We start from the raw sequence: 13,459 nt of genomic DNA, 5'->3' as shown, positions 1-13,459 counted from the left end.
TGGTCGGAATTGCACACTGAGCTAACTTCTGACAGACAGTTCGGTGCTCTCTTACTTTATGATTGTTCTGGAAAGATCAGCCAAGCATGAGAAGGACTCTGCCCAACATATGCATAGTTATCAGGTAGCGGGCACCTCCTAAGAAGACAGCTCAGCATCTCCGTTGGGAGCTTCATCTCTGCCTTCATTCTTCTTTGCTCTTTTCCAGAAATAGATCTTGATTTGTGTTCTCAACACGATTTCAGTAAAGGCTTATTGATGATTCCGTTCCTGTAGGACTCGGTGTCAAGCTGACAGCTGCATTCCTGCGGGACATCTCTGCTTCATAATGAATCAGAGAGGCCGGTCTTTCAGCACTGTCTTCCTTGAAGCAGAGAGTCACACTCCTTTTTCCCCTCCTTTTATGGTCCTGAAGTATTTTTAGGCAGAGAATCTCTGGCACAGAGATTTTTCTCCCCTAGTTGCCCTGTAGCCGAGTTAGGCTTTTCCTACACCCATGGTTCAAACCTTAAGAAATGAGAGCTTCCTGCCATAAATTCCATTCAAGCGTCTCCTTCTGTCTGCTTCTCTTCCAATGGCATGTTACCTCCTTGACTTCATTCTGGTTTTCGGAGCTCAGCTCCTTCATGTTACCCTCGCTTATGTTTTCGTTAAGATTCTCAACACAAGAAGGATTTTAAATTCAAGTTTATGACCATGGAGTACAACATTCTGGCCTCCAGGAAGTGTGTTAGGACATTGCAACTGGCTAAAAGGAGCAGTGAAACAAAGCGACAGAAAAGTCCTAAGAGCAGAGATGAGCAAGATCCCATTCTTCCCTACGAGACAACTTGGACATGAAGTGTGGGGGGAGAGCAGGTGTGGGAGGGTCAGGAGGGGTGGAAAATAACAAGTGACTCATCATAGCTGGTGACCATGTAAATACCTTTCTAAGATGCCAGCTTGTCTTGTCCCTTATTTGAGCGTTCTACCCCAGTCTCCTCAGCCCTGGGACAAACCCTGACACTGAGGTCTTTACCACTGCAGAAAGAGCCTTCTCTTGTGACAGCAGAAGAATCAGGTGGTCTTCCAGGCAGCTGGCAGGATCCTGTTCCAAGGGGACTCTTCCATTCCATTCCTTTCTTGGCTTAGCCTCATGGAACATGGCTCAGCCCTGTGTTGGGGCCTCTGCAGGAAGCCAGAAAAGCTCAGAGTACCATGGAGAGTCCTCATAACATTCCTTCTACTCGGCACCACTTCCAGCCTGTGAGCACATTTTACCCTCCAAAAGCTCATTCCTTATCTCTGCAAGTCCCCCCATTTCCATGCACAGGGAGGCCAGCAGCTGATGGCTAAAAGGCATCATGGTATCAGGGGGCTGCCAGCATAGCAGCGCTGGATGAAAAGTCACCCGTGAGTCACATTGTCCTGTGCACTTGGCAATGCGGTTGCATTTCATTGGCGTCACAATGTTGGAGGTTTAAATAACTCTCAGTGCAGCAGTGTTCAGTCCAGCTGCCTTCATTTTAACTTGAAAGGAACTGAAATTAAAGTGACCTAATCTCCGTGTCAGGCCAAGATAAGGCTGCATCCCCCAGGAGATCGGAGCTTCCTTGGGACATTGTGTGGACAGGGCATTGGGCATCTTAACTGTGAAGCTGCACAGGAAGGAAGAACATGTGGGAACATGTAGTTCTGCCATCCATGATCCAAAGAGCTCCTGGGGAAGAACTCTAGAGATGCCTTGATTTCTCTGGGCCTCCAGACTCCTCCTTAGTAAATGTACTTTCACCTTACTTGGTGCGGGCTCTTTTCCTTAAATACACGCCCCATTGTGCTTCCCTTAATGGGGAATAGTGTTCCCCAGCAGAGAGATTTGTGGCTCTGTTTTTCAACAGTGGGAAGGCTCTGAGTTGTCTTGCCAGCTCTCGCCTGTACCGGGTGTTAGGTGATGGAGCAGACGGCAGACAGGGGTCTGAAATAGCGTGTCAGGATCTGGGTGGTGGCACAGGGTTTGGGGGGACTCAGTGGGAAGGTTGAGAGGGGGAGATAGTGTGTTCTTTGTGCCTCAGTGAATGGGGTTGAGTGGGGCTATTTGTCTGATCTTCTCTGTCTGCTGGAGAATCTGGAGAACGGGAGAAGAGACTCCCGGAAGGAGCACTGTTTAGGCTCCTGTGCTCCGGGAGGACTCTGGGCTCTGAGTCACCGGCAGTCATGGGCTTCCCACCCCACATTTCCTGTCAGGCTGCATGAACCCGTGACAGCTATAACTGCACGACCCGGGGCCCTAGGACAGCTGCAGGTATGTGTTCATATCCTCAGCAAACTGCCCTTACGAGGAAGACGGCAGGTACCCCTGTGAATCTTGTGCCCGCACGACAGGACGGGGGCTTGACTGAACCTTACTGGGTTGGGGCTCAAGTCCGAGCATCGGCCACAGTCGTTGACCTGGCCTGGCTCAGATGGAATCAAAACTGTGGTCTCTGGGCAAACTATGTGAATGAGCAGAATGGGATGTTGGTCAGAGCTTACATTCCTCTCCTTCAGCAGGGGGATCCAAATCAAACTGGAGGCCTGGGAAGTATTGAGGGCTGTGAATCACAGCATCGCACCTATTCCCTTAATCTGGAAGGGGTAGCGTGTAAGATAGAACATGGCTTCCAAGTCACCTAGATCTGGCCTTGACTCCCATCTACCCTCTGGGGAACCTTGAACAAAATTCTTAATCTAGTTGCAGCTTATGTGAAGTCTGTCATAAAAGATGCTTTAAGGGCCGACCCCTGCCTGCCCTTCCATGGTATCTCTGGCCACCAGCTCACACTTGCCTTGAGCTCTAGCATATGAAATACGTATCGTCTTTGAACATGTTATCTTTTCTCATTGCGAAACCTGTACCCTTTTAACCCTCCACGTACCGTCATCAGCGAACTCCTCCGCATCTTTCAGACAAATGTCAAGTGCCCCTCACAGGAAGAAGGCCCTTCCCCTTCCCTCCAGCAGGGCCCTGTTCACGATTCCGTTACAGTCACCACTCACTCGACAGGGAGCTCCTGGATGATAAGGAGCACATGTGCCCCCAGCCTTTTCTGTACCTCTGCACCCCACACAGTGTGTAGCATGTAGTCAGTTTGAACGTTGCTTGCTGAAGGGATACGTAAATGTGGTCATAGGCTTATACAGAGTGAAATCCATTCCATTTTAACCTCCATCCTCTTCATAGATTTTCTCATCATTGTGTAATCATTTTCGATCGTAACACAACCCCTATAAACACTTAAGGAGAGAGATTCATTCATTTGAACATCGAAGTCAAATTTCTGTGAACTTGATTTCACATCATTTTCCCGTTGACATTGCAAGGCCATTCCCCAAGGATTGTCGGGTAATGCGATTTAATATTTACTCTGGCACAGCAAGACCGTCTCTTTAGATGTCATGTCTCCGTGTCAGTTTATAACACTCAGTTCCTTTCAGGGAAGGGTGAATTAATAATGTTAAAGCAAGCCTTATTATATGAAGCCATTTATTTTAAGGCTACTTTTAATGACTCTACCGTAAGTTTTGAATGATTGAGATAGTTTCAAATTTTGCCTCCTTTGTTACATAAAGGCAGACAGCTATCACTGTTCTCCGTTGGAAGAAATTTTTCCTCAGTGTATAAAAACATTCAATTCAGTCAACATTTATCAAATATCTACTGTATGTTAAGATCTGTGTTCTTGGCCAAACGTGACTTCCCCTTTAAAAACTGCCCACTGCACTCTCTGCTATGAGTGGGAAGCATCCCTGTAGACGGGATCCTCTTGAGCATTTTAACCTCAGCGGCCCCGTCCGAAACAAGAGGGCAGCGGGGCTCACAGCATCCCTCTGTGAAACCGCAAGCACTGAAGTTGTGCTGTTGGTGCCTGTCTCCTTGCTTGCTCTGTCCATTTCCTCACCAAGTTCTCAGCTGGGGAAAGAGAGGGTATGGAGGAAAGGAGGGAAAGGGGAAAGAAGAAAACTTGGACCTTGAGATTCAATCATCCCAAGACAGCACCACCTCCTGCAGTTTCATTTTAAATAGAATCTACAAAGCATTTTTAAAATTTAACTCGACAGGGCTTCCCTGGTGGCGCAGTGGTTGAGAGTCCGCCTGCCGATGCAGGGGACACGGGTTCGTGCCCCGGTCCGGGAAGATCCCACATGCTGCGGAGCTGCTGGGCCCGTGAGCTATGGCTGCTGAGCCTGCGCGTCCAAAGCCTGTGCTCCGCAACGGGAGAGGCCACGGCAGTGAGAGGCCCGTGTACTGCAAAAAAAAAAAAAAAAATTAACTCGACAGTTTCCCAAGACTTGATTGTTCAAAGTGGACCAGATAGAGAGGCAGTCAAGGAGCACCCTGGGCTTTGAAGTGGAGGAAACCTGGGTTTGAATCCTGGCTCCGCCATATGCTGTTCAGTCTTCCTATCTCTTTTTGTAAAACACGAGAGTGAAGAAGTATGTCCTGAAGGATTGTTATGAGGATTAAATGAGACCAGGAAGATGACCTAAGAGAGTGTTTCCTTATCTGTGAAATGGCAGGAGTGCTGCCTACCTGAAGGTGATCGTGTAGGGAGGGGTTGATGAGAAAGACGGAGGAAAGAGCCCAGCACAGTGACCCCTGCTCACAAAATGCACCTTCCCTAACAAGCCAGACAGGCCTGCTCCCCTAGCGTGCTGGAAATGGCAGAGGATCTGTCATTGGCTTCCCACCCAGCAGAGGCTCTGCAGCCAGCCCTGGGGCCAGCCAGGCTCCTTGCAGTATCCTGCAGTGTGCAGTTTTTTTAAGGCCATTCTAAGACCTCCCATTCGAGATCAGAAATTCAGAAGGGGACTATATTGGTGGAGAAGTGAACCTAAAGGTGATTTCTCAAGGTTTCTCCTGCGATGTTTAGGAAGGAATGGTCTCACCAGCACTTTGTTGATGGCTGACCCCCAGCATCCATGAATGGGGCCCATCTTCCCATATCTCCTTTTCCTCTGAATCTTTTTTGATTGTTTCCTGTCTTTTGGAAAGGTACTTTTTTGTCCTCTGTGAATGTAGGTGGCTTCAATATATCAAATGCAGCAAATTTCACTCTAATAATAAATACGAATTAGGACCTACTCTGTGCCAGGTATCAGGCTAGATTTCTAATACCATAGCTAAAACTCATCCATCTCTTTGCCTTTGTTTCTTTTCAATACGTCATTCACCTTGCTGCTGGAACAATTGTTCTAAGATGCAACCCTTGTGTTATCCCTCACTTAAAATTCTCAGTGGATTCCCATTACCTATGCTAGCTTTTTCCAAGAGATGTTCCAAACAATAATTCTATGAAAAAAAAAATTTTAAGTAAAATGCTACGTTAAACAGAGTTGAATAGGTTGTTTTTATTTCTTTTTGCTATTCTCATAAGAGTCCATTTTATACTACCCTAATGTTCCCTTTGACTCCTGGAAGAAGATACAGTACTGTCCAAAGTCCTCTTCCCACAGAAAGTCTGTGAACAGTGTGAGTTTGAGAAACATGCACCTATAGGATAAAGTCAGAGTCCTTGTCGTTCAGGTCCCTTTCTGGATGTCACCACCCCCTTGCCACACTATACCCATCTTACTAGAATGTCGACCCCTTCCGTATTCCCCATCTCTCCTCTTTCTCCTAGCCAAGCTCATATAAAGTGGCAATTGGTATAAAATCATCCCAAACTCCCCAGGCAGAGTGAGTTGTTCTCTCTTTCAAATTCCAGTTGCACCTTGAATATAAACCATATCACCTTGTTGTCATTAGTGGTTTGTATGTATGACTCCTGAAGTTTATACTTTAGAACCCAGAGCCATTTTTTTCACAAAATGATAACATATATTTTCCACTTCTTCTTTATAACAGCATTCAAACACATAAATATTAATACAGTCAATATTTAACTGTACTGATAGTTACCATTCAAGAAATTATGTTCAAATGACAAATGGGCTTTGGAATTACACTTGTCTTTGGATTCTCTTCCATTGCTTACTAGCTACAGGGCTTTGAGCAAATTTCTCCAACTCTGCAAGCCTCAGTTTTATCATCTATAAAGTAAGAGAAATAAAAACAGCAGGGCCATTGAAAGGTTTAGGTAAAATGTTTTTAAAGTGTCATGTGTAATATACATCACTGTGTAGGTCTTTGGTAAATTCACATGTTGGTGTTGTCATTGTAAAGCCCCTGGCAAAATACTTCACTCAAAGTAGGCACTAAATGAATAGTAGTTCCAGTTCCCTTTCGTGTCCTTCTAGAAATTTTAAATTAATCTGGAGAGCAGCAGCTTATCATCTAAACTAAATACATATTTATGTGACAATTATGATGTGGTCGCAACCATTTCCTTATAAACTCTCAGTGGAGACAAGGGGTAATGATTATTATTACCCTTCAACCCCTTATTAGGCCAAGTAACCTGTTTCTTCTTGGAATCCACTCATGATCTAATGTAGGGGATGTTGATGCAGGTAAACAGATAAATTGATGCCCACAGACCAATAAAACAAAACCAAATTGTTTGCAACCTAGGCAGAGCATTGTGTGAAATGTAAAAACAAACAAATCTCAGTCTTGCCCTTGGAGACGGGACAGGAAGTGTACCAGCAAAGGATTCATATTGCAGAAGATGGTAAAGAGCCTTGAGAGAGCGGAAGGTAGGTGCCACAAGATCAGAGAAAATACACAGGTGGATCTGCAAAAGGCTTGATGGATAAGATGAAAAGATACAGAGATGAAGTAGGGGCATTCCAAGCAGGAAGTGTAATGTCAGTAAATGCCCTGAGGGAGGGAACACTTGATATGACACAGAGACGTAGTCCAGTTTGGTTAAAGCATGTGGTATACAAGAACTTTAGAAGTGAGAATTGTGTTCTGTGGGAATTGGGGAGTTATTGAAAGGGAGTGACTGAAATAGCCCTATCATATAGGAAGGTTCCATTTCTAGCAGTAGAGTAAATACATCTGGGGCCATGTTCAAGTGAAGACAGACAGGGGAGCATTAGTTCATGGCTTAAGTCAAAAGGAGCTCACCCACCTGTGGTCAGCCAAATCCACCTTCTCTATCTCGTGATTCACTTCTTTAAGCTGTGTCGTCATTGTTTAGTAGAGTTGGCTTTAGTGTCGGTTTGTCTGTATGTTTTAGTTTTTGTTGTTATTGCTTCTGTCTTTCTTTTGAATTACAAGCAGCCCCTGTAGTGCCAGCCATAGAACTTGGGAGTTGATGCCATTTATTTAAAAGCAAAGACACCATTGTCTGTAAACAGTAATGATCCATTTATTTCAGAGACTCTAAAAAAACAAATCCTAGTATTTATTTTATTTTTGGCAAAGTCATATTTAAATCAATGAAGAGTGATAAAACAAGTGAAATGACCATAGTCACTGATCATTGGGGAATATGTGCTATTTTAACTATGAGCTCTTGGTAATCAGTGTAATTATTCATATTTAACAGCTGTAGTGTGTAATATTTTTATTTTGCTTCATTGCCTATGGTTAGAGAGCAGGCTAGAGATGAAAACTTTGGTGTATTTTAAATCCATCTACTGGCTTGAGTGTCTATAGAACTCTGGATGTTTTTGAAATGAAAATCAAATATACATTGTTTTATAGAATAAATGCATTTTTGACCACTTGCCTATTAAGAATCCTAAAATATCAAATTCTATTTTCCCACTGACTTTTGTTATAAAATCAGCAATAAGTTCCTTTGCAAATGTTCATTTTGAGAAATAAGTCATATTTAACAATCCAGCCAGTGTTTCAACATATATTTAAAATAAGAATGTTCCTGCAATATATTAACATTGCTCAAAATGATCCTTAAATGTGTGCAAAATAACTAATTTTGCTTTTATGAAGATTTGAAGGAAAGAAATAAGAGCTGAAATGAAAAAAATATATATATATATTTGAAGGAAAAAAATTACTCAGCTATATATATTTGTCCCTTCAGTTTATGTTTGTTAAGTAATTGATAATTCTCTGTATTAGGAATCCAAAATTAATTGTCATCTGGCCCATTCCCTTCATTCTCTTATAACCTGGCAAAAGGAAAGTATCATTTAAACAAGCACATTTACGTTGTGATGTGCTAAGTACTCAATAGAGGGATGAGACTGTGCTGGGGAAATACAGCAGGAGAGACTAACTCTGCCTTCACAGAGAAGGTGGCACCTGAGCAGGGTATTGAAGGGTGAGTAGGAGTTTGGGGCCATGGGAAGAGCACAGTCTCTGGAGTTGGACTTCCTGATTTAAATCTTGGCTCTTTCACTACTTCTTAAATGACCTTGGACAAATTACTTGTTTCTCTGTACCTTCATTTTCTCCTCTGTAAAACTGGGATAATATTTGTAGCTACATCAGAGGCCGTTATGAAGAGTTAGTGTATGTAAGGAACTTAGAGCACTGCCTTACACATGGGAAAAGCTTAGTGCGTGTGCTCCTGTTGTTCCATCATTAAGAATGACAGTAAAGTTGGCACAGTGGAGGGAACAGTGTGCTACATTTTTATTCTGTAAAAATGCAAAATGCCACCTAGCTAATGGTTTTACAAATGAGCAATTTAACACAAGATGTAGAGAAGAAATGGAAATAGGGTAGAATCATACAGAGGCCCTGATTGATGAGGAGGAGACAGAGTTACCAGTCCACTTCCTGAGTCACTCTGTGACAGGCACCTCAGGTAATCACCAAGTGGACACCTGGTGCACAAGCAACTCCTTTTTCCATACTAGACAGTAAGTTTCGTGAAACAGTGGCAATTGAAGAATGAAACCCGTTGACTGTAACACACAACTGAGGAGGCCATAAAAAACTAATACAACAATTACTGCATGGGACTAGCTTCCGACCTGCTCCAAGAGTCTGTTTCCTCTGCTGATTTCTATGAAAGATACTTATATGATTTCTTTTTTTAGTTATTTCTGAGATATACATTTTAAAGTAATAACTAGAATTATGACTTATAACATAGTACCAGAACATATAAGATTTTTAGAAATTTCATGTAATGTCTGAAACATTCATATTAACATATTTCCATACAAATAACCCAAAGAAAGTTTAGTATTAGTTGTTTGTTTGTTTGTTTATACTGCAGGTTCTTATTAGTCATCAATTTTATACACATTAGTATATACATGTCAGTCCCACTCACCCAATTCAGCACACCACCATCCCCACCCCACTGCGGTTTTCCCCCCTTGGTGTCCATACATTTGTTCTCTACATCTGTGTCTCAGCTTCTGCCCTGCAAACCAGTTCATCTGTACCATTTTTCTAGGTTCCACATACATGCATTAATATACGATATTTGTTTTTCTCTTTCTGACTTACTTCATTTTCTATGACAGTCTCTAGGTCCATCCACATCTCAACAAATGACTCAATTTCGTTCCTTTTTATGGCTGAGTAATATTCCATTGTATATATATACCACATCTTCTTTATCCATTCGCCTGTCAATGGGCATTTAGGTTGCTTCCATGACTTGGCTATTGTAAATAGTGCTGCAGTGAACATTGGTGTGCATGTGTCTTTTTGAATTACAGTTTTCTCTGGGTATATGCCCAGTAGTGGGGTTGCTGGATCATATGGTAATTCTACTTTTAGATTTTTAAGGAACCTCCATACTGTTCTCCATAGTGGCTGTATCAATTTACATTCCCACCAACAGTGCAAGAGGGTTCCCTTTTCTCCACACCCTCTCCAGCATTTGTTGTTTGTAGATTTTCTGATGATGCCCATTCTAACTGGTGTGAGGTGATACCTCATCGTAGTTTTGATTTGCATTTCTCTAATAATTAGTGATGGTGAGCAGCTTTTCATGTGCTTTCTGGCCATCTGTATGTCTTCTTTGGAGAAATGTCTATTTAGGTCTTCTACCCATTTTTGGATTGGGTTATTGTTTTCTTTGATATTGAGCTGCATGAGCTGCTTATATATTTTGGAGATTAATCCTTTATCCGTTGATTCGTTTGCAAATATTTTTCCCATTCTGAGGGTTCTCTTTTCGTCTTGTTTATGGTTTCCTTTGCTGTGCAAAAGCTTTGAAGTTTCATTTGGTGCCATTTGTTTATTTTTGTTTTTATTTCCATTACTCTAGGAGGTGGATCAAAAAAGATCTTGCTGTGATTTATGTCAAAGAGTGTTGTTCCTATGTTTTCCTCTAAGAGTTTTGTAGTGTCTGGTCTTACATTTAGGTCTCTAATCCATTTTGAGTTTGTTTTTGTGTATGGTGTTAGGGAGTGTTCTAATTTCATTCTTTTACATGTAGCTGTCCAGGTTTCCCAGCACCACTTACTGAAGAGACTGTCTTTTCTCCATTGTATATTTTTGCCTCCTTTCTCATAGATTAGTTGACCATAGGTGTGTGGGTTTATCTCTGGGCTTTCTATCTTGTTCCATTGATCTATATTTCTGTTTTTGTGCCAGTACCATACTGTCTTGATTACTCCAGCTCCATTTTTTTCCCTCAAGACTGCTTTGGCTATTCAGGTCTTTTGTGTCTCCATACAAATTTTAAGATTTTTTGTTCTAGTTCTGTGAAAAATGCCATTGGTAATTTGTTAGGGATTGCATTGAATCTGTAGATTGCTTTGGGTAGTATAGTCATTTTCACAATATTGATTCTTCCAATCAAAGAACATGGTATATCTCTCCATCTGCTGGTATCATCTTTAATTTCTTTCATCAGTGTCTTATAGTTTTCTGCATACAGGTCTTTTGTCTCCTTAGGTAGGTTTATTCCTAGGTATTTTATTCTTTTTTTTTTTTTAAGAGAGGGTACAGAGGGAGAATTACGAGAAACAAGCTTGCTATTCAAGGGGAGTTATTCTTTTTTCTTTATAAATTAATTTAATTTATTTATTTGGCTGCATTGGGTCTTCGTTTCTGTGCGAGGGCTTTCTCTAGTTGCGGTGAGCAGGGGCCACTCTTCATCGCGCTGCGCGGACCTCTCACTGTCGTGGCCTCTCCTGTTGCAGAGCACGGGCTCCAGACGCGCAGGCTCAGTAGTTGTGGCTCACGGGCCCAGTCGCTCCGTGGCATGTGGGATCTTCCCAGACCAGGGCTCGAACCCGTGTCCCCTGCATTGGCAGGCAGATTCTCAACCACTGCGCCACCAGGGAAGCCCCGTATTTTATTCTTTTTGTTGCAATGGTAAATCAGTGTTCCCATAATTTCTCTTTCAGATTTTTCATCATTAGTGTATAGGAATGCAAGAGATTTCTGTGCATTAATTTTGTATCATGCAACTTTACCAAATTTATTGATTAGCCCTAGTCGTTTTCTTGTGGAATTTTTAGGATTCTCTATGTATAGTATCATGTCATCTGCAAACAGTGACAGTTTTGCTTCTTCTTTTCCAATTTGTATTCCTTTTATTTCTTTTTCTTCTCTGATTGCCATGGCTAGGACTTGCAAAACTATGTTGAATAATAGTGGTGAGAGTGGACATCCTTGTCTCATTCCTGATCTTAGAGGAAATGCTTTCAGATTTTCACCATTGAAAATAATGTTTGCTGTGGGTTTGTCATTTATGGCCTTTATTATGTTGAGGTAGGTTCCCTCTATGCCCACTTTCTGCAGAGTTTTTTTTTTATCATAAATGGGTGTTGAATTTTGTCAAAAGCTTTTTCTGCATCTATTGAGATGATCATATGGTTTTTATTCTTCAATTTTTTAATATGGTGTATCACATTGATTGATTTGTGTATATTGAAGAATCCATGCATCCCTGGAATAAATCCCAATTGATCGTGGTGGATGATCCTTTTAATGTGTTGTTGGATTCTGTTTGCTAGTATTTTGTTGAGGAATTTTGCATCTATATTCATCAGTGATATTGGTCAGTAATTTTCTTTTTTTGTAGTGTCTTTGTCTGGTTTTGGTATCAGGGTGATGTTGGCCCCATAGAATGAGTTTGGGAGTGTTCCTTCCTCTGCAATTTTTTGGAAGAGTTTGAGAAGGATGGGTGTTAGCTATTCTCTAAATGTTTGGTAGAATTCACCTGTGAAGCCATCTTGTCCTGGACTTTTCTTTGTTGGTAGATTTTTTTTTTTTTTTTTTTTTTTTTTGCGGTACGTGGGCCTCTCACTGTTGTGGCCTCTCCTGGTGCGGAGCACAGGCTCCAGACACGCAGGCTCAGCAGCCATGGCTCATGGGCCTAGCTGCTCCATGTCATGTGGGATCTTCCCGGACTGGGGCACAAACCCATGTCCCCTGCATCGGCAGGCAGACTCCCAACCACTGCGCCACCAGGGAAGCCCTGTTGGAAGAGTTTTAATCACAGTTTCAATTTCATTACTTGTGATTGGTCTGTTCATATTTTCTGTTTCTTCCTGGTTCAGTCTTGGAAGGTTATACCTTTCTAAGAATTTGTCCATTTTTTCCAGGTTGTGCATTTTATTGGCATAGAGTTGCTTGTAGTAGTCTCTTAGGAAGCTTTGTATTTCTGCGGTATCTGTTGTAACGTCGCCTTTTTCATTTCTAATTTTATTCATTTGAGTCCTCTCCTTGTTTTCTTGATGAGTCTGGCTAAAAGCTACCAGCTTTTAGTTTTATTGATCTTTGCTATTGTTTTCTTTGTTTCTGTTTCATTGATTTCTGCTCTGATCTTTGTGATTTCTTTCCTTCTGCTAACTTTGGGTTTTGTTTGTTCTTCTTTCTCTAGTTCCTTTAGGTGTAAGGTTAGATTGTTTACTTGAGATTTTTCTTGTTTCTTGAGGTAGGCTTGTATAGCTATAAACTTCCCTCTTAGAACTGCTTTTGCTGCATCCCATAGGTTTTTTTTTTTTTTTTTTTTTTCTTTTTGCGGTATGTGGGCCTCTCACTGTTGTGGCCTCTCCCGTTGCGGAGCACAGGCTCCGGATGTGCAGGCCCAGCGGCCATGGCTCACGGGCCCAGCCGCTCCGCGGCATATGGGATCCTCCCAGACTGGGGCACGAACCCGTATCCCCTGCATCGGCAGGCGGACTCTTAACCACTGCGCCACCAGGGAGGCCCTCCCATAGGTTTTGGATTGTCAAGTTTTCATTGTCATTTGTTTCTAGGTATTTTTTGATTTTCTCTTTGATTTCTTCAGTGATCTCTTGGTTGTTTAGTAACATATTGTTTAGCCTCCATGTGTTTGTGTTTTTTACATTTTTTCCCTGTAATTCATTTCTAATCTCATAGCGTTGTAGTCAGAAAAGATTGAAATGATTTCAGTTTTCTTAAATTTACTGAGGCTTGATTTGTGACCCAAGATGTGATCTATCCTCGAGAATGTTCCATGTGCACTTGAGAAGAAAGTGTAATCTGCTGTTTTTGGATGGAATGTCCTATAAATATCAGTCAAATCTATCTGGTCTATTGTGTCATTTAATGCTTGTGTTTGCTTATTAATTTTCTGTTTGGATGTTCTGTCCATTGGTGTAAGTGGGGTGTTAAAGTCCCCCACTATTATTGTGTTACTGT

General features: G+C 42.0%; 1 protein-coding gene across 1 annotated transcript in view; it reads left to right on the top strand.

The window, feature by feature from the left end:
- The window catches only part of RYR3 (ryanodine receptor 3), a 371,986-nt gene that overhangs the window by 84,446 nt on the left and 274,081 nt on the right, over positions 1-13,459 (top strand). The window lies entirely within an intron of this gene.

The sequence above is a fragment of the Mesoplodon densirostris genome, chromosome 4, assembly GCF_025265405.1.
Source record: "Mesoplodon densirostris isolate mMesDen1 chromosome 4, mMesDen1 primary haplotype, whole genome shotgun sequence".
Taxonomy (NCBI): Eukaryota; Metazoa; Chordata; class Mammalia; order Artiodactyla; family Ziphiidae; genus Mesoplodon; species Mesoplodon densirostris.
This window is presented reverse-complemented; position numbering and strand designations above follow the sequence as displayed.